The sequence below is a fragment of the Catharus ustulatus genome, chromosome 4, assembly GCF_009819885.2.
Source record: "Catharus ustulatus isolate bCatUst1 chromosome 4, bCatUst1.pri.v2, whole genome shotgun sequence".
NCBI lineage: Eukaryota > Metazoa > Chordata > Aves > Passeriformes > Turdidae > Catharus > Catharus ustulatus.
This window is the reverse complement of record NC_046224.1, coordinates 33123608-33143566: the sequence shown is the minus strand read 5'-3', so window position 1 is coordinate 33143566 and position 19959 is coordinate 33123608. Positions and strand designations below refer to the sequence as shown.

The 19959-nt window shown below is 36.4% G+C and overlaps 1 protein-coding gene across 1 annotated transcript in view; it reads left to right on the top strand.

Annotated features, from left to right (window-relative positions):
* Positions 1-269: 269 nt before the first annotated feature.
* Positions 270-19959, top strand: part of TFEC (transcription factor EC) — a 63384-nt gene continuing 43694 nt past the window's right edge. Inside the window, exon 1 of the mRNA XM_033058193.1 lies at positions 270-345. The gene's annotated coding sequence lies outside the window, so the exon portion shown is untranslated. The remainder of the gene's footprint in view (positions 346-19959) is intronic.

Here is a 19959-nt window from a genome sequence, read left to right as displayed (position 1 = left end):
GTATATACTATGGATATTATTACGCTATAACTTCTGGGACAAGTTTTCTCATATATTCTTGAGAATTTTAAACTATTAAAGTAATACCTAAAACTTCCACCTCACTTCAAAAAAACATGTTTGTTTGCAGGAAGAAGGTGGTGTTATGCAAACTTTGCCCTGTCTATAACCGCCTTCGAAAGCCAAATAAAGAAGCAAATTTCTAGTTCCTTAAGAAGCACATTTTGTCCCCACCCTTCCCTTCAGGGGAAGGGAAGCAGGAGCTGTGAAACCCCTGTGCTTGCTTCTCTTGGCATTACTGACCTCCAGCTGCATGGTCACGTCTGCCACCCGGGCTATGGCAGGGTGAGTACTGGCAGAGGCAACCACCTGCTTCTAGGGATTATTCTACCTCTTGGGCAAAACCAGCTGGCAGGAACTAACCTGGGTTCAGGGACTGCAGGAGAGGATGCAGGACCTCACAGTGGTGGTGGCAGCTCTGGGGAGAGCCCAATAATCCCTCCAAGCCTGGCAGGCAGCACCCACCTATCGAGCGTGTGTGAGAGCAGCAACTGCGCAACAGGGCTCAACTGTGTAGTCATTAAAAATCAATTTTGATGTTTGTATCTTAACTACCATTGAAGCTGCAGTGTATTTTTGTGGCAGGAACTGGTTGGTTAAAAAGGTATTTCAATGTCTTCTGCATTTGGACCACATTACAATTAAACTATTGTACTTCTATAGCCATAGTGTTGCTTATGGGGTTTGTTAGACCATTAACTTAATAAACTGCTTTCTGAGGAGACAAGAAGTTTTGATTTCACTGTTCTATAAAATTAAACTTACTTCATTACAGAAAAGAGTACATGATTTTTACTGCTTATTTATACAGAACTTCTGTGGAGTTCAGTGGAAGTTTTGCTGATTAATTCAGAGCAAGTCTATTCAAATAGTATTCGCATGACAGCACACTTTTTCATTGTGCAGTTTCTGCTTTCACTGATCCATTTTATATTTAATTATTAAATATTTTTAGAGCTATAGTGACTTTAATGATTGTATGTACAGATGTTAAGTCCATGTTTATGGATGATGTATAGACAGCTATATTCATTCACAGCTAAATTCTCCACCATAAAAAACTTGACTTTAAATATAGGCAATTTATCCGCAAGGGAAAGAAAAATAAAACCCACTGATCTAAATAAAACCAACCCTAATCATGCCCCTCTGTCCCCCTAGCCTATAATTACAATTTGGTATCTAAAGAATTTAATGATACTTGATCTTTTTGCCTCCACTGCCATGGACAAATCTCTCAAATCTGGATGTCCAAAATGTAAATGAATTTTCAAAGCCTGGAAGTGATTTAAGAGCATGGTCTACAATAAGATCAGTGGAGACTAGCATTCTTTAGTCACTTTTGTGGCTCTACCAATAATATCCTGAATGTATAATTTCACATCAAAGTCAGTAAGCTCCCTGAAATGCTGAGCAGAGCAACTGACTTGGAGAGCTATATGTAAAAGAATTCTAGCTCTACTGTGGCAACTGACAGGACTGAGTACTAATTTAGATGCCTAATTTTAAATCAAGATTAATTTAAAAACCCCACAGTTACTTTTCTCAAATAATATAATATAATAAAGCTGCTTCTAGTTAGCTCATCTTATCTGTGTCATTCTAAAAGATTGACATGTGGTCTGAGCCACTTGATGTTGTGGAGAAGCAAGATCTTAGACAGAGCAATTCACCTGCCTATTTTAGACATAATCAGGACACTACTCCCTAATTTATTTGAAAATCCAAAACTTGCATTCTGGAACTGACATGAATTTGTTTGAAAGAAACATACCAAAAAAAAAAAAAAAAATCGAAATGAAAAAAAGAGGTAAAAATGTTATATTTGAAGCAATTATTTTTTCTCCATGTTGACCTGCTACCTGTTCCCCAATGTCAGGAATGTCCAACACCTCTGCTGAGTGGGAGATGACAAATGTGACCAGGAGCTGTGAGGAGTAACACTTGCTTACTAGAGACACAGTTCTGTATTTTCTCCAGGGTAACTGGTCGTGTTGGGTGAATGAAGGTGTGAGGGCGTACATAATTTTAAATGTAATGTATTTAAGAAAACGAAAGAGGAAATCAGGAGTTTCTAAACCAGATTGGTAAAAGACGAAGTTTTCCTTGAGCTGTTTGTTGTCCTGTTGTGTTTTGATTTAATCTGCCACTCTAAGCTGCTTCACTTTGATAGAGTTGTTTTGCCAGTACATGAGACAGGGAGCTTTCCCAAGCAGTTGTTTTCCCTGCACCAAAAGTTACAGGAGCACTGTGAGGATCCTTTGGCAAAAAGGCATTGGAGGGTTGTGCTGTGAAGCTCCCTTGAGGCATTAAGTGAGGAGCAGGTGAGCAGGGGACCAGGATTTGTTGCACAGTCTCTCTTTTACCTTGGGAGGCACCTTGGGACTGTACCAGTGTGTTGCCCATCTAGATTATAAGTAAGCAGGGCTGGTCAATATTGTGGTTACATCTGCCTGTCACTGGCCTTGTTCCAATGGGACAGATTCTGCTGAGTTGTGAAAGCACAGAGCTGCTGGCTGTTGTCAGCACAAGGTTGGGAACTGAACAAACTCTTTTCTGCAAGTGATAATTACACCACAGTTCAGTAAAGGAGAACTTGCAAAGCCCAGCAGAGTGAAGCACAAAATCATCTGGTGATCAAGCAACCATACCTGTTGGGATCTATTAACTTTTCATCTTGGCAGAGACTATATAGGTGTGCTCAAAACCTGTTGGTTTGATGTTTATTTCAGTAAAAATCAAGTTAGGATAGGGGAAACTGCTTCTCAAGTCTCAGGCTAGATGTCTTGCAGGAAGTACTTGTTGTTTTCCTCAGTTTCACATGATGTTTCAAAGCTTTGCTTCTTCAGAGGATGTTCAATCCAGCTGTTTGCCTTCCCATAAGTGGGATCCTCCTCTTCAACTCCCTGCAACAAATTCTTTAGGGGATGAAGTGATATATTGTAGTGCAAAATAATTTCCCCCTTTTTTGGTGTTTACTGAATTGTGACTTTGAAATTCTGTTCAATTAAAGTAAATCTAACCAAACTCAGATAAAACTTTACTTAGAGATTGATTAAATCTAAATGGCTGCACAAGCTGTGTATAGGCACTTCATCTGCCAGAAGGATCCAGTTCCTCAGTCATTGCATGGGAATACACCCTTGCTGTCCTAGGATTAAGTTCTTCACCATATATCTTGGATCAATTTTAATCGAGTGTACATTATTGATTTTGTCATACTACTCTGAAGTCACAGTCTTAAGCAATAGCTGAAAGTTTGGGATGGGGAAGGGGAGAACAAAGCATGAGATGAGACTTGTCAGACTTTTCAGCCTATTCTGGAAAAGGAAGTGCAGGACATTTTGCAAGCTAATCAGGCCTTCAAAAAAAAAAAAAAAAAAAGTTCAGTGTGCTTTACAACTAATTTCAGAGACTGTTTAAGGGAAGCAGTAAGCCAAACACAATTCCACTGAGAACCAGTTGAGCAATAGATTTTACTATAAATGCCTTCAGTTGTACTGATTTGAAAATGGCCAAATAAACAGGAAAATTTGTTTTTTCTGATTAGTATATGAACTGATCATGACAGTGCTGCAAGTGGAAATTCAGAATCTCTAACAAATATTTTATGGATTAAAAATGTGGAAATACCTTTGATATCAATTTGCACTTTTTCTTGTCATAACTTCCTTTCTGTTGGCGGCATAATATCTATTTCTCCTCACAAATTCCATAAATATAATCAATATGTTCTGAGAACCGTGAAATATTGTTTTATAATTTCTGCTGTTTTTTGCAGAAATGCAATTGTTTTAGCAGCATCATAGATAGTATGCAAATGTAAATACAAGCCATCAACAGACCATATTGACAATATTCAACACAAGAAGTGTTTCACACAGGGAAAAAAGGAAGGAAATGCAGAAATAACATGGGAATAGTTTAAAAACCAGGCAGATCACCACCTGACAGAAACACGAATGAGGTGACAGACTTAATAGATGAGAACAAGGAATGATGTGGCAAATGAAATAAAACACAAAGATGTTAATAAATTTTAAAAGCATCTGTAGTTCAGACGTTTACTTACAAAATTTAACCTGTTAATCAAGTACATGTTGCCTCCCTGTTCTAAAATTAATCTTCTAATAAAAGAAGTCCATCTTCTTTTTCATCTCAATATTACTAAATCTTCAGTCTCTGGGCTGGACATCTATTTTAAAAAAATTACTAAAAATAGGAGTGTGAAGTATAATGACTTTGAGCAATGATGGCATGACTCAGACTACTTTTTCTGACAGTCCACTGTTAACTCAAAATAAGGATGGACTCTGTTCAGTTTTAGTTTCTAACACTAGGCTATCTTTCTGGCAGAACTTCAGTAAAGACAGCACAAATTTTTGTTGTATAAATTATGATGCCATAGAAACTTTAATTAAAGAGGTTCAGATACTCAGCTACTGTATCTCAGTATTTAATGAAATTAGTTATAATAAGTCATGATCTCAGACAATGTGACCAGCATACAAAATAAGGATGGTCATTTACTTTACTGATATGAGATAACTCCAGAACCATATATTTGAAAGCATCTGCAGCTCAACAGCATTAATATATTTAACGATGACAAAACAAAACCTTTCTACTGCAGTGTGGGAAATTTTCAAGTTCTGTTTCCAGAAATATTGCAGAACCTTTAGGGTACCATAATTCCTGCTGCTGGTATCTGGCTGCTTAAAACCCCCTTCAAGTAGTTATGTCTTGAGGTGGGTGAAGCTGCTACACAGTGAGGTTTTCCTGTTCTCTTTAGAGAATTGCAGGCAACTGAGATTGACTCTGCCATGTGCCTGTCTAATGTCTCTGGGGTGCTTCCTGCTCCCCCCGAGGAGTGGATGATCCAGCTGCTGCTCATGGGCACCCAGGAGCTGTTCAACAGCTGGAAAAAGTTACTCTTTCTGAAAGTAAGCCCTGAGAAAAGACAGAACCAATGTACTTTGTTCTCCTCCCAGGAGTAAATAATTTGGAGAGAGCCTGTGCTCCCACAGGTAAAGGAAGTGTGTTACCTTAGTGCCTACAGATGTTTGATCAGGAATGCAGCTTCTCTTGCTTTATACTGAAGTCTTTGAAAACAGATGTCCAACCAGTTGTAAACATCAACAAGAATTTATCTTATTTTTGCAGTTACTAAAATCATAGCACATTAAAATACTCCTACTTGTTAAACCAAAATTAATTAATCCAAATTATCTTTTTCTTTGATGCACATGAATGCTGTTCATGCTGCAAAATGCTCAAAGGGTTAAATTAAAGATGAAATAGAACGCAGAAGCATGCAGGAGAACCTCCCCCGCCTTCAGATCATATTTAAATGATAAAAAGCCTTTCTACAGGGTTAAAGTCAAACTGTAGATTTCCTGCTATATTTAATAATGTAACTTCTTCATACAAATTGATAAAACTTGACTCTTGTAAATTCAATTTTTGGAATTACCATAATTACTTATGTCAGAAAATAATTGAAACAATTTATTTTCTGTTTGTTTGAATATTATTTAAGCTATTTTTAATGCACAAACATTTTTCTATAATTTTTTTTCAAAGGACTTTATGTTTAAAGATCTTTCAAGTTAATTCCATTGGTCCATTATTTTTCTCCACATTTCTATTTCTGAATTTATACCGTTTCAATTAGATTTTATTTTAAACTGTGTTACATTTTTATGTTAGCAAACTGTGCCAGAAACTGCCAAAAAAACACTGTGTGTCAGTGAGGACAGTCATGATTTCATGTCTGTAAAATGCCAACAAATTTATTAAATAAAATTTAACAAGATAGCTTCAAATATATACATATTTAGCAGCTACTGAAAGTCTGTGTGCACCATTGTTGTTTTGATCATTTTTGTCAAACATCAAGGAAAGCATCAAGGAAATTAAAAATATAAATATCGTTATTCAAGTTTTTTGGGCTTCACTTAATATGCCTACAGATATAAAGAATTTGTGCATGTGAGGAATATTCATAACTGAATGTTATGGAACATTAAAGTAAAATGAGTTCAGAGAACTCTTATTTAGAACTTCCAATTTTACCACTACTAATTTTCAGTTAGAATAAAAAATGTAAATGAAATATTTGAATGCTGTTAATGTCAGTCTGTCTTTGCGCTCAGAGGAAGGGAGGATGGTGAGGGAAAGGCATAGCAGATGTCTTCAAGTTAGGCACTGCCTGGTCAGCTGTAAGACAACTACATCCATTTATGTATGCAAATTCAGAATTCCCTCATCTGAAAATGAAAATTACTCTTTGCAGGGAAAGTAGGTCTGCCAGAGACAGCTTATCCACTGTTTCTTCTAGAAGAGAGGAAGCCACAATTAAGTAGGATTTCTTGTGTTCTTTATATGTTTATCATATCTCTTAGATATATTTAGAAACTGCAAACTTGTTGATATACTTGTTGTGGGAGTGTAACACTTAACATAAACTTTTGAATCGAAACTATCCCATAAATGGACAATATTAGTCTGGCAGATTGTATTACCACCACATGGTGGTTACAACTATAGGCTGATTATGCCTCCTGAGCAACCTGAAACGTGGGACAGAGCCTGAAATTCTCTTCCAAGTTTGCAAAATGTATAGTGTGAAGGGTTTCTGACATATCACAGGATTTTAGGAATAACATGGCAACTGAGGAGTTCTGCAGTATGAATCAAGGAGGTCACAGGTACCAAGTTGCCTGAAAGTAGGTACAAGTGGTGTGATGGGTTGGAACCACATTTCATGTGCTCCACTACAGCTTTGTGCTGCTATAATGCAATACATAAATAATAATAAGATCTAATGGACAGATTTTGTCTGCTAGTATTTTGAACTAGTATAAATGGGTAGAGAACTTCTGATGAGTTATTGACGAACAAAAAAATCATCCTTTATTGACCTCCAAGAAGAAGTATGAGAAAGGAAGGTACATAAATCCCTGCTGTTGTGAGCATTCATCACAACATGGATATCTGATGCATACAAGGAAATATCCTGATTTTCCCATGAATTTCAGTTATGCTTTCAAGAATAATAACTAATTCCTGAATTTTAGGCTCTTACCCTAGAAAAGCCTTCTGGTATCTGGCTATACAGGCACTGCTACCAGCCTCAAATATACCCCGTCACATCCTAAAATGAAAAAGAGAGTGCCCTTATTAAAAGGAAATAAAAAATGACATAGTGAAGATGAATCATCAGATTGTTTTTTAATTCTGTAATTTGCAGTAAAACTCCAGCAGTTGAGGTTTGTGATTTCGAAGCCCTTATACTAATTTTAACCCACAGCTTTTCACCTCCACACGGACTAGTATCTGCCTGTGAACTTTCAACCTACAGAACCAGAAAATATGTTGTAAGACCTGCAAATCAATAGAAATGAACTGCTTAGCATCCCTCCAGCACCGTACCCAGAGCAACACACCCATGGCGCATCAGCGGGAGGTCAAGCAGACATGCAGAGGGAGTTTAGGGATGCTGAACATTTGTTAGCTGTTCCTGGTTCTTCTTGACTGAGGTTCATGGAGCCTAGAAAACATACCTGCAGTAATGGTGACCCAGCAGGAATAATCTGCCAGAAGTAGATCTACAACATTTTTTTACATGGATGTAAACTACATGGACAAGTGTCTTATTTAGGAAATTATTTTTACTCATGACCCCCTGTATGTTGTCTTGCTGCTATTGCTGCTTTGAAGGGCAATCTTACTCCTAAATTCTGGACACTGTAACTAAGATTAGGCTTTTAAAATGCATATATTCATACACAGATATATATAGCTATATATGTATGTATGTGTGTATATGCACACACACGCACATAGGCTATAATCTTAACAGTATCTGAAATAGCTGTGTTGGAACCCTTAGTTCCTTAGTATTTTAGTTGCAAAACTTGTGAATGTTTATTATCCATCAATGCATAGTTTTTGCATAGTAATGGCAGCATTAGTGAAATATTAGGAGTATTTGATGGACTTACTGGGACCAAAAGCTGTGGTGGGTGCTGGGCTTATCTGGGACTTGAAGGTGACTACAACTGCAAGGATTGGGAGCAGAGTCATGTCTTCCTGGGGTAGATTCATAACATAATTTTTCCTACAGTAGACTGCAAAACACATGCATTTGAAAACAACAGGTAGCTGTGCTCTGCACAGAGGTTAGCGGTCAAGGTGAGGCTGTAATTTAGTTGTGGAATTCATCACATGGTGGTGCTGCTTATACAAACAAAGCTTTTAAATTTAAGTTTTAGGGTAAAGGAGGAATAAAAGAACAATATTTCCCAAATAAGTGAAGCCAAATTAGAGACTCTTGAAACATTTTTTGGGAAACAATAGACAGAAAGGCATTTTGTGGACATGCTCCACCATTTCATAACAGCTTTGTTCTATACAAGCAGTATAGTAGGTACTATAGTTCTAGCAGCTACTAGAACTATCTACACACCTTATTCAATAGACCATGTCCCAGTAGTTTCTTACACAGCTCTCATACAGATACAAAAGTGAAAGGGATTAAAAAGCCCAAACATTTTGTGTGTGTGTTGAAGACACAGATTTCGAAAAATATAGAAACTGTAACTTGTCATCAGGTGTAAATGGGCTTGGCTGCCTGTGGCTCCACTGCAGCTACATTAAATAACACAACCTAAAGACCCATGTATAAATATTTTTTTTCTCTCATAGTTTTGAAAGCAAAACCACTGATAACTCTTTCTTTTAAAACAAAGAATGCATGTAACAATGTGTCCTCTATATTCATCAGACATACTGTTGAATTTGATGGACCTATCATTTGTACGCTACATATATTGTTGCTTTAATGCATTCCCTCACTACTTTGATAAAAGCCTTAAGATGTTGCCACTAGTCCTTTGATGTTTCCTTCTGATGTTACAGTACTTCTTTTTTTCTTCTCTTCCAAAAAATCTGTTTTGCATAAACGTGAGCAGACAAGACATTTCTAGTTAAGGATAGAAACATCAAGTTCTATCAATAAAAGGACAAAATGAGAGGCTATATCTATAGTTTTATATACTCTTTTGAAGCCCTTATAGATGACAATATTGTAAATATTTTAGAGAGAGTACGATAATGTTTCATTAGATAAAAAAGAAAAAATATTCTTGGTTGCCATGAATTTTCTTGTGACATAACAATTAATTTTCTAATAAACTGGAAGAATAAATCTTACAACGGCAGGAAAGTATTTTTGCCTGTCTATTCTTGTCTATAAACTATCAATTTCTTAACAGGGATTTGTAGGTAATTATGCAAGAGAAAAAACAGAATTTTTACATTTAGTCTCAAAGTCGTACATTGTATTTTGAAAAATAAAGTTGCTTGATCTGTGGATTTTTTTTCCCCCCCTACAAATACATAAGGTATTAATATTATTATTGGTGGAGGTGGTAGTAGTAGCAATAGTAGAAGAAGAAGAAATGCTTAAATTCAAGATGTCAGTGAAGAGGTGGTGACATTGTTCCAAGGGGACTGAAATAATTGTTATCCTCAGAATTTTCCAAGATGAAAAAGACACACTAATACTGATAAATAGATACTGTTATTCAAATTTATCAAGGAAAATAGATTCAAAGTCTTGCTCAAGGCTGTATAGGGAAAATGTATCACGGACAGGGAATACACAGAACTCTTGAGTGCCAATCCACTGTAATTTAAATTACTGACAAGTATTGTGGAAAGAGTGATTTTCCTGTGAATGGCATGACTGTTTTGCTGCATTCAAGAAGAACCTAGTGTAGTGGAGCCACATCATGGTCTGGTGATTAAAAAATGTTAACTTAAGCCAAGAAATGCCAGTTAGGTGTCTTACATCTTCCAAGACATGCATATTGTTTTGCTATTCAAAGTTTCATGAACAATTCTCAGCAATGTAAATAGGGACAGAATATTACTTCTTTTTCACACAACTGAAGCATGTTACACTTCTTAAAGACTTTTTCCACCGCTCACTAATGCAGGATGCTCTGGACAATTACTGATTAAAGCTCCAGTCCTACAAGCAATTGTCTGTCTGGCTATTTTCCCTGAAATCAGTGAAAGCCCTTCACAGGATACAATGGAAAACTCTAGGCAGTTGCAGGATCAGGGCCTAGAAAGGTATTAACAAGGATAAGGACCTTGTACCTATAAGCAATGATAAAACTGAAGTAAATACTTTGACTATCCTACCTCCAATGAGATGGATGAAAATAAAGAAAGCTGCTACTTAACAGGAAAATTTGGGAATTGGAAGTAAATAGGTAAAAAAACCCCTCCTATTTATCTGGGGAATAAAAAATGATGCAATTATCAAAAGTTCTAGAGGAACAGAAAAATGAAGGAATAACTGAGAATTAATATTCATAAATGAATTTATTTCTCATGCCTCTACAAATCACTTACTGCATTTGTATCCACCTTTTGTGTTGTCTGTGTTGCTAAAACTATTGAGTTCAGACACAGGAGGAAGCAGACGTCACCCAAGGACTTCAACATTTGTTGATCACTAGTAGAGATCCCCTAACCTCTCTCCACCCTCCCATTTCGCATCTGCAATACTCTATATACTCTATTTTAATACTGATTGATTTTACTGTTCAGAATCTGTAATTTGTGTCATTGATCAGGCTGTAAACAATCTCTGTATGTGAAGGATTATATGTTGACTTCTATTTGCTGTGGCTATGCAGGACACTTCTTGCTGCAGTTTTCTTCCTACCAGCCTTTCTCCTTTGCTTACTCTCCACACATTATCTTCAGAGACAGATCTGAAGCCTACAGTAAAATGACTAAGAATTTTACCGTACAGCAGCCACGGGCACCATGAATCATTTTAACTTGTCTTGCTTCTGTGCAGACTTTATCTGTCACATCAAGGGAATCCCAGAGTGCCTTATATCAGACCTCCCAAATGGTGGACTTTAAAAGTAGGTTTAGGAAATTAATATCCATGTTCACCTTTCTTCTAACACATACTTTTCTTTATCAAAGTCTAAATCCTAGGACTACTGGATATCCCATACACTGAAACTGAGATCTGTAAACTGGAATCAAGATTTAAAATGTTAACTGGAATTTTCTGTGACTCTTAATGAGTCCTCAGCCAAAAAAAAGATTATCTCAGGTCCTTTACTGCTCAGTATTTGAAGTATAGTTAGTAAAAAAATTAGTTGCTGCCCAGAACTTCTTTTCCGTGCGACATTATTCTCCTCCAGTCCACAGTAGTTTTTACACAGTGGACATACACCTTTCACATTTTGACATAAAATCTGTTTCAAATACATTTCTGTGTGCATCCTCTTAACAGTGAAACCATGCTTCTGATAGTATCTTCTTGTTTGTAAGATAGGCTGAAATTTGCTTTAATGAAGCAATAAAAGCTTTAAATTATTTGCCAGCCCATCCTCTGTCTGTCCGAAATTTACCACCTTGAAAAAAATCTCAGCAACAAACAACCACAAATTGTTTGGATTCATAAGATGATCAAAACCCCTGCTGAGAGTATGCCTGTTTCTTGCTTTGCTGGTAGTCTTTTGTATGATTCCCAGCTCATGCTGGCAAAGAACTTTCTGGCTGGTATACTCCTGTGGTGTCTTGAGCTTCATGTCTAACATCAGCACCCTTTGTTCTGTACGAATACACAGAAGTCTTCTCTTCTCCAGTTTTCCTTTTATTCTGTTAAGGCTGTTTAGTTTTCATTATGATGACAGACTAATCTTTCTTTTCCTTTACAGTTGCTGTGGTTTAACCCCAGCAGGCAACCAAATGCCACACCAGCTGCTTGCTCACTTCCCCTTCCCCCGCCACCCAGTGATGGGGAGGAAACTCAGAGAGGAAAGAAAAGAAAATACAACTCATCAGTTGACATAAAGGAAGTTTAATAATTGAAGCAAATAAAAGATAATATCCATAACAAGAACAACAATACTAATACTACTTCTAATAGTTGCAATACAAAGAGAGGAAGAGCAGGAGATAAAACCCAAGACAAGTTACGCACAATAGAGTTGCTCACTACCTGCTGAATGATGCTGTCCCTGAGCCACAACTGGCTCTCCCCTGCAGGTAAATCTCCCCAGTTTATATACTAGGCATGATGTTTTGTGATGTGGAATATTCTTTTGGCCATTTTATGTCAGCTTTCCTGGCCATACTCCCTCCCAGCTCCTCACTGGCTGAAAAGGCCCTGACAGAGAGTAACTACTACTTAGCAACAACTAAAACATCTGTGTATTATCAATAGTATTATCATACCTAATTCAAAACACAGCACTGTGTCAGCTACTGAGAAGAAAATTATCTCAGCTGTAGCCAGGACATTAGTTGTATTCCACTTATTTTCTTTTCAAGGGCTTTATTTTTGTCCTCAAGTAATATGGTTAGGAATAGAGGGAGACCCAAAATGCCTTCTAAGTAGAAAGTGATCTTAATGTTTTTTCTATTGTTTTGTATTCTGATAGCTTTTCATCAAGGCCTGTTTTCTTTTCTGTTGACGTTATCAGCTTTATCTATAGGGTCTAAATTTTCCATTTTCCATTTGTCACAGTGTCTCCTCTTTCGCAATTGTATCAAACCCAGTTCTTGTTTTGTGGCTACTCATCCTGAGTCAGCATATCCTCCTCTTCCAGCTACCATGAACATTGCCTCAAAGCCTTCCAGTAAATAGGAGGATAATGCCATCTGCAAATATCAGGTGACTTGGGTATTCTTTGTTGATGCTATTATGTCTAGTTTCCCATTCAAAGTTTACAGTGATCTTACAGGGGAAAAGGGGTTTGATGACATAACTGAAAAGGACCTTTTCCTTTACCTTGTTAAATATAAGTTTCCACTGAACTGCACTATAAATGTTTTTGAAGACAGGAAATATACAATAATTTAAAATGTATTTTTAGAAGCGAATATGAAACTTTAGTAGTCTAAAAAATGAAAATCTTGCTTCAAGAATTGAAAATGTAAGTTGAATTAGCTGGGCTGGATACTCATGGATTAATGTGACCAGCTAAATTCTTCTGCTGTGAGGAGGGGCAGCAGCAATTTTACACTTCAAGTAGTGGGATTTTGTAATCTTTAGAGAAGGATACTCCTGCCTAATAAAGAGATCATCCTGACTAACTTGGGGCTGTGCACTCATGCATGCGTGGTCAAAGAAGGAGTAAAAAGGAAATAAAATCTCAGAGACCAGCACAGCTATAGTCTGAAGCCATGTATGCTGCACTTGGCATTAGTTTTCTGTAAGAAAGCTTTCCTCTCTCTGACAAGCACTTATCCATCTGTTAATTCAGTGGGATGGTCCTGAGGGCCACTAATGTAAGGATAAAATCTAGACTTGAGTGAGTAAAATAGGAGTATTACCAACATTTAACTGTCTTAGGTATATGCTCTACATCCAGCTAAAGAAAATGAGCCTGACTAAATCTCAGTGAATTGTGTTGTTAAACTACTTTGAGACAGTGCTGAATAAACTGTAATTGTGAACTGGGTTGACAATAACTCTAGAGTTTGATGTTGAAGATAATTATCTCATTCCAGATTAAAATAATAACAAAAGACTACAATAGGAAGAGGTCTGTGTCACAAAGCATTTAGGCTTTGTGGGTTTTGAATGGCAACAGTGATGACAGAATGACAAAAAAGATTGAAGGAAACTGCTAACACGGCCATACTGTTCTTCTGCTATTGATTTCTTCTAGTACATATTCTTCAGTTAATACTGCATTTAAGACACAGGTAGAAAGTTTATTTCCTTAAAAGTTCTGTATAATTTCTTCTTCTTTAACTAAAATTCTAGCCAGAGTTAAGGAAATGCCCTTATGAACGATTTCTCCTTTCTTCCCCTCAAACTGACACAGACATACATTATTCATGGCCAGATTTGTACTAGTCCTTTCTTGTTTGCTGTTCTGTGTTTGGGTACCCAGGCTCTGGGGTGATGCTGTTGTGTAGAGGTGATAGAATTGATAGAAGCCCAGGCACTGCAGGTAGGTGATGATGCTGGCCAATCAATATTTCTGTACTTCTAGGTTCCTGATGAAAATCAGGCTAATTGATTAATACTTTATTTTCCATGTGTGATGGAATCACAGTTTTATCTGCCAGCTTCTTAAACCAGACCACAGAGACTAGCATTTGCCTTCTCTCTGTAACATGGCCTACTGATTATGCAGCAAAATGCTAATTAACTCACTTGTTAATTAAATAAATTTGTTAATAAACTCACTTACTAAATCTTAGCATTAATATTACAGCTCACCATTTTGTTGCAGTGCAAACACTGTGATGTTTGCCTGCTGAAAATTCTGTGGCAAAATACTAAGGACTCTTTAAAATAGCTATTGTTATTAAATATTCTTTCTTTCAACTAAAAATTCACATGTATACATAGATATCACAATATTTTTTCTTGGCAACTCTGACAACTTCTTTTTGAGTTGTACATTCCTTTCCACATTAGGATCATTTAATTTGAAAGACTTGTTCTATACAATGCAGCTTATAAATAATGCTCTTAATAATGGCTTACCAGTAGTAAGCTTTAATTCCATATTCACACAGAACTCTCATTTAAACTAAGTGGGAGTTTCTCTTGATTAATCCCAGTAAAATCAATCATCTTTTGTTAATTAGCGTTTATATTTAGTGGCTATTACTTGGAAACTGTTAAGTAGTTTGAGCTTAGCCTAATATCTCTCCTCCAACTCCTATTCTATAGTGTCTATTGAGTGCGAAAAGGTTTGCTGTATATAAATTGAGATGGAAATGCTGTAAAGTACAACTCCAACACTGAAGCACATGTTCTTGTGCTAGGCTGACTTTTGATTCTATTTATGGTGTTTTTACAGCAGTTGTGGTTCTAAGGTTTTTTTTAAAGGCTGATTTCAGAATGTAAAGGCTGAATTTTGGCCTGTTGCATATTAGAAATGGTATTAACATTTTATCTTTTTTTTTTTTTTTTACTAATTGAGTTAGTGCTGAATGGAACATATTGTGAACTAAGATTAGTTTAAATACACATCAAAAGGCAAGTCTGCTTTCTCAGTTCACTACTGAAAGTACCAATTATGCTATTTTTGTGAGCTTTCCTGTCAACTGCAGAGTACAGCAAAACTTAAGCATTTGGAGCTTTGCATGCTGTAAGTGCTCCCTGAATAAATTTTTTGCTTGCCTTGTCTTCATCAGATTCTCATCAGTTTTAGTCTGAAATGCATGTTTTTTGACTCAAACATACAAAAATATAATTCAGAAAATATTTCTCAAAATCAATTACAAAGCTTTAAGTGAACATTTATATTCATGATAATTTCTGGTAATAATTTTAACTTACAGCTAGGCTCTTTATTTAACTCTTATTTTTAAGAGTAGTGACAAGCACAAATTCTTTGAAGTTATTAAAATATTTCAAGGGCCACATGCTTAATGCATTGTAAATCACTGCAACTGCTCTCAATCCATAGGTGGAAGTGCAGTTCCAGAAGAGTACACAGATTTCTGGCTGATGTTCAGGTAACGAAGGTAATATTTATTAACCCCATGAACAGCATGTCAGCAGCATCCTTGGGGCACGAACACGCTCAAACTCATTGCTACTTAGAGCCAGAAACCATATTTGGACACAAAATAGGCCAGGTATATTTTTAAAAAATGCTTTTACCAGCTGATATGAATTTTTACTTTTTTTACTTTTTTCTCATATAGCCGTCCTTGAAGTGCCATTCCTGTTTTTGACGGAAACATCACCTACTGCTGTCAGCTAACCCAATCTGCTCGCTTTGTATGAAAGCACACTCTGTGGCCAGATCCTAAGCTGGCTCAAAATGCTGTTGCTGCCTTGACTTCACAAAAATCGTGTTGTGAAGCTGAACCTAAGATGCCTACTTTGAAAGCTTCCCCCCTTGCCCTCTTTATCATTCTGAGACTGAGGAAATAGGAATAGAAAGCACATTGCTCAGTTCTGAGAAAGCTGGTTTTGTCTGTGCCTTTACAGAAGCTATAACCCTTCACAGGCTTAAAATATCTTGTCTGACAGATTAGCTTCCCTGATGTGACCATCTCACCAAATCACCTTATGGCACTGGTTTTATTTCCTCTGTTCTTACACTGCATAGACCGGGGGGTGCATATTTCTTTACAGTTTGTTTTCAAAATGAGGGAGGACTGAGACATACAAAAATGGGGTAGTAACAAGCAGTGCTGTCATCTGGTGGTGAAATTGTTACCACTTTTAACAAACTGACCATGCTTTTCCATCAAACAGGCTTGTTTTCTGTTGAGGATGTTGACGCAGTTCCTTTGGCATAGATTCATGAATCTTGCACATTAGAAACAGGCGAACACAGTGAATTTATCCAAAATCACGAAACTTATTAAACTTTATTTTTGTGGAAGGCTAGCACATCAGAGGTAGGTTTACTGTGTTCAGGCTTGGAAATATTCTTCAGCTCGCTCTGCCAAAACAATGGAGTCCAAAGGAACGAGGAAGTAAGGACAAAAAGACATAGCCCTCCCTCAGATACATACTCAAATGTGAAAGTATGGGTTCCCACTCATCAGTACTTTTCTGCCACATCATAATTGATGTCCATATATATGTAGCAGGAAAATACACCTTTTAGATCTAGCTTCAAGTACTGTTTTTCTGGATGTACTTGAACAAGAGGGATATTACTGCCATCACTTAATCTCAAAAGATACAGTGTCTGCTCACCTGGGGAGCCAGAGAAAGTATACAGCAAACAATGACAAAATGGTTTTGCCATTTTTCCCTCAGTGATGTTTCTTCATGATCCCTCTTCATACTTTTTTAGGTTGATTCCTTTCTGAGTTCTCCTAATATTTAAAATGAGTCAAAATTGAAAAAAAAAAATGTATAGTTGCCACACGAAAAAAATTAGAACTCAAAGAAAATCCAAAGTATTTTGAAATTATTGTTACATAACCAATGGGTTTCTCCAATGTCAAACCTATACTACAAACTTCACAGATGGATAACAAAATAGACTATATGGGTGTTCATAATACAGTCATATTTTGTCTTCTCTAAGTGCTTTCATTGAAAGTTAAATGGCAAAAAATTTTGAAATTAAAAGATAAGCTTTTGTGTCCGAGATATTTTTCCTAATTGTCTATTAGCCTCTGTTACATGAATCCTATATTTTGGAGTAGATTTCTTTTAGATGTATGACACTTACCAGAAAATCTGGAACTGCTGAATAAAATACATCATTCTGGCTACAGATTTCCCATGCTGCTATAACTGTAATTTCTATGGGTAGGTGCTAGTCATTGGAGTTGACAAATATGGAACTTTCAATGTTGCTATTTTGTTCCTCCTGCAAGGACTGAACAACCCACACTGATAGAAATTCACTGACACTAACATTTTTAATTCAAAAGCAGATGATTGTGCTTCCTATATTCAAAACTAATTTTCCTTGAATCTGTTTGTGGTATGCTCTTCTCCATTTAAAAGCAAGGTAGTAGCTGACCTAATTTGAATAACTTCTGGAGACAGAGCCAAGTAGTTAAATAAAGGTATCAGGACATAGCTCTTTAAATGTAGCTAGCCATACAAAAGTTTCTTTACATTCTTGAAATGCAATAGTCATATTCACTATCCTGTAATAACACCAACAGTAAAGAGGAACTGGAACAGTAAAGATTTCTTATATTCACAGATTTCATGAATCAGTGAGAGCATGGACAGGGTCACGGTGCAGAGTCAAAGTAAGGATATTAGCTGGGGTTTCTTAATTTGATTGTGAACCATTGTTATGCTTGTGTGGCCTATTACCTGTAGTGGTTGGTTTTATTCGCAGTTTAGATTTCCAGCTTAAATCCCAAGTTAAATCAAAGGGATAGTTTTGTAAAAATACTTCCTGTAGTTTGCTTTGCTTAACTTTATAAGATGTTTTTATAGTGCAATGTTAAAAACTTGATTCTTTTCTACCAGTGAAGACCACAAAGTCATCGAGACTCATTGTTATTTTAAAACATGACAAGCTGGCCTTAAGACCTTAGGGATCCTTTCTTCAGAAGTCAAGCTGGTGATGGATAAGGAGCCATCAGAGCTGTGTGTATCTTAACTGCAGGAGTTCAATTAAGAAGCCAAGAGTGTCTCAGGTACACGGGTGCAAATGGAAGTACTCTCTTTGATAATGTCTCTGTAGTTGCTCAGTGCAGGTAGTTGGCGTCCCCCAACTCATTTCTGCTTGCACAAGGAGGTTAGCACAGAAGAATACCTGAAAGGACTGAGCTCCATCAATGTTCAGTGAGTGCCAGAGAATACCACAATGGGGAAATGTTATCAAAATCCCAGTGGCTGCACAGGGATTTGTCAGGAAATGGTTAGCTGTAAGATCTAGCTTCTATTAGCCACAGCCCTGAGAGCTCTGCTGCCTTTCTCCTCCTGAGAGAAACACTGTTCTGCTACCTATGCTGTGCAAAGAAAGTTTTCTTATCCAGCACTGATTTCTGAAAAGTCTGTTTTGCAGTTGTTTTGCTCCCACACTCCTCTTGCTTTTCATAATACTTGGAAGTGTGATGGAGAATTTCCAATTATACACTCCCACCCTACCCCACATTTATCAGCTATTTTTAGACATTGAGATACCAAAATACACAATAAGTAGTCATTGTTGAAGACATGGTATTTGTCAATGAAGTTTTAAATGTTTCTTCTTCAGTCCCTTCACCCTTGAAAGAATATTCACAAGTTCCTGATGATATGATGTCAAAGGTTAAATAAGATGAAAAATAGTGCATTAGAGTCACATGAGAATTTTTTCTTAACTTGAAAGCTACTGTAAGGCATCAACTAAACACAGCTGTAAGTTTCCAGACTAGATGTTTTTGTATTCTTTCTTCATACATATTAATGGAAGGTCTCATTTAGTCAGATCAAAGTTCCTATAGGAAAAATATTCTCATTTAAAAATTAATTACTGTGTTTAGTTTAAGTAATTAATTGGCATAATCACACATGCTTTCATAAACTAAACATTAAAGTGAACAGCTACAGTATTTGGTGATAGTCTTTAGGATAGAACAGAAGTGTGTAATTCCTAAGTTAAATTGAATTTTCATTTTATTATGAAATAATTTTACAAATAGTCTTTCCTCAAGAAGTTTAATAAAGAGAGCAGGAGAAAGAAAAAACAGATATTCATTTGTAATAGATGTTAAAAAGGATTATTTCATAACAAAAAATGCTTTTTTCCCCTAACCCTTAAAATACATTTGAAAGTCCTCAGATACAAAGCAAAAATAGACTGTGTTGTGTCTGTGTTTCTTATCTTAAAATGGAATTAAAATTTCTGGGTACTTACAGAGCATTTTAATAATTAAGAGTGGATAATTAAATGCTTATTTTCTCGTACAGTGGCTGAAAAGAACATGAAGTCCCATCACTCACTTGCAGAGAGGTGTTGTGTTCAGGATTGATGATAAATGATGTAGTCCTATCAGGGTGAAAAATTTTTCTTCAAAAGCTATTAAAAGCACTGAAACAAATTAATATCCAGCATAAATGGCAAACTTCAGAGAAGTCTGCTGAGTTCTGTCCAGTACACTATGATAATTTTTAAGCACATTATTTTGCTGCTGCTATTTAAGAATTTATTGAATTCAGAGTGAATTTACATCAAATAAAATACATTAAAATAGCCAGCTCTCAGGTCCAAAACCCCATAAAATCTAAACACAGTGAGAGTTATTGGACCCCTCATTCTAATTTCTCTAAAAAGATGAACTTTTGTATCGCATTCAGTTATTATCTTAGTACTCAGTTTTGAGTGCAAGAATATGTTTGATAAAAGTATACCTTGGATTTGAATACTCCATCTCCCAGAAAGTCATTGATCCTTTGTTTGAAGAAAT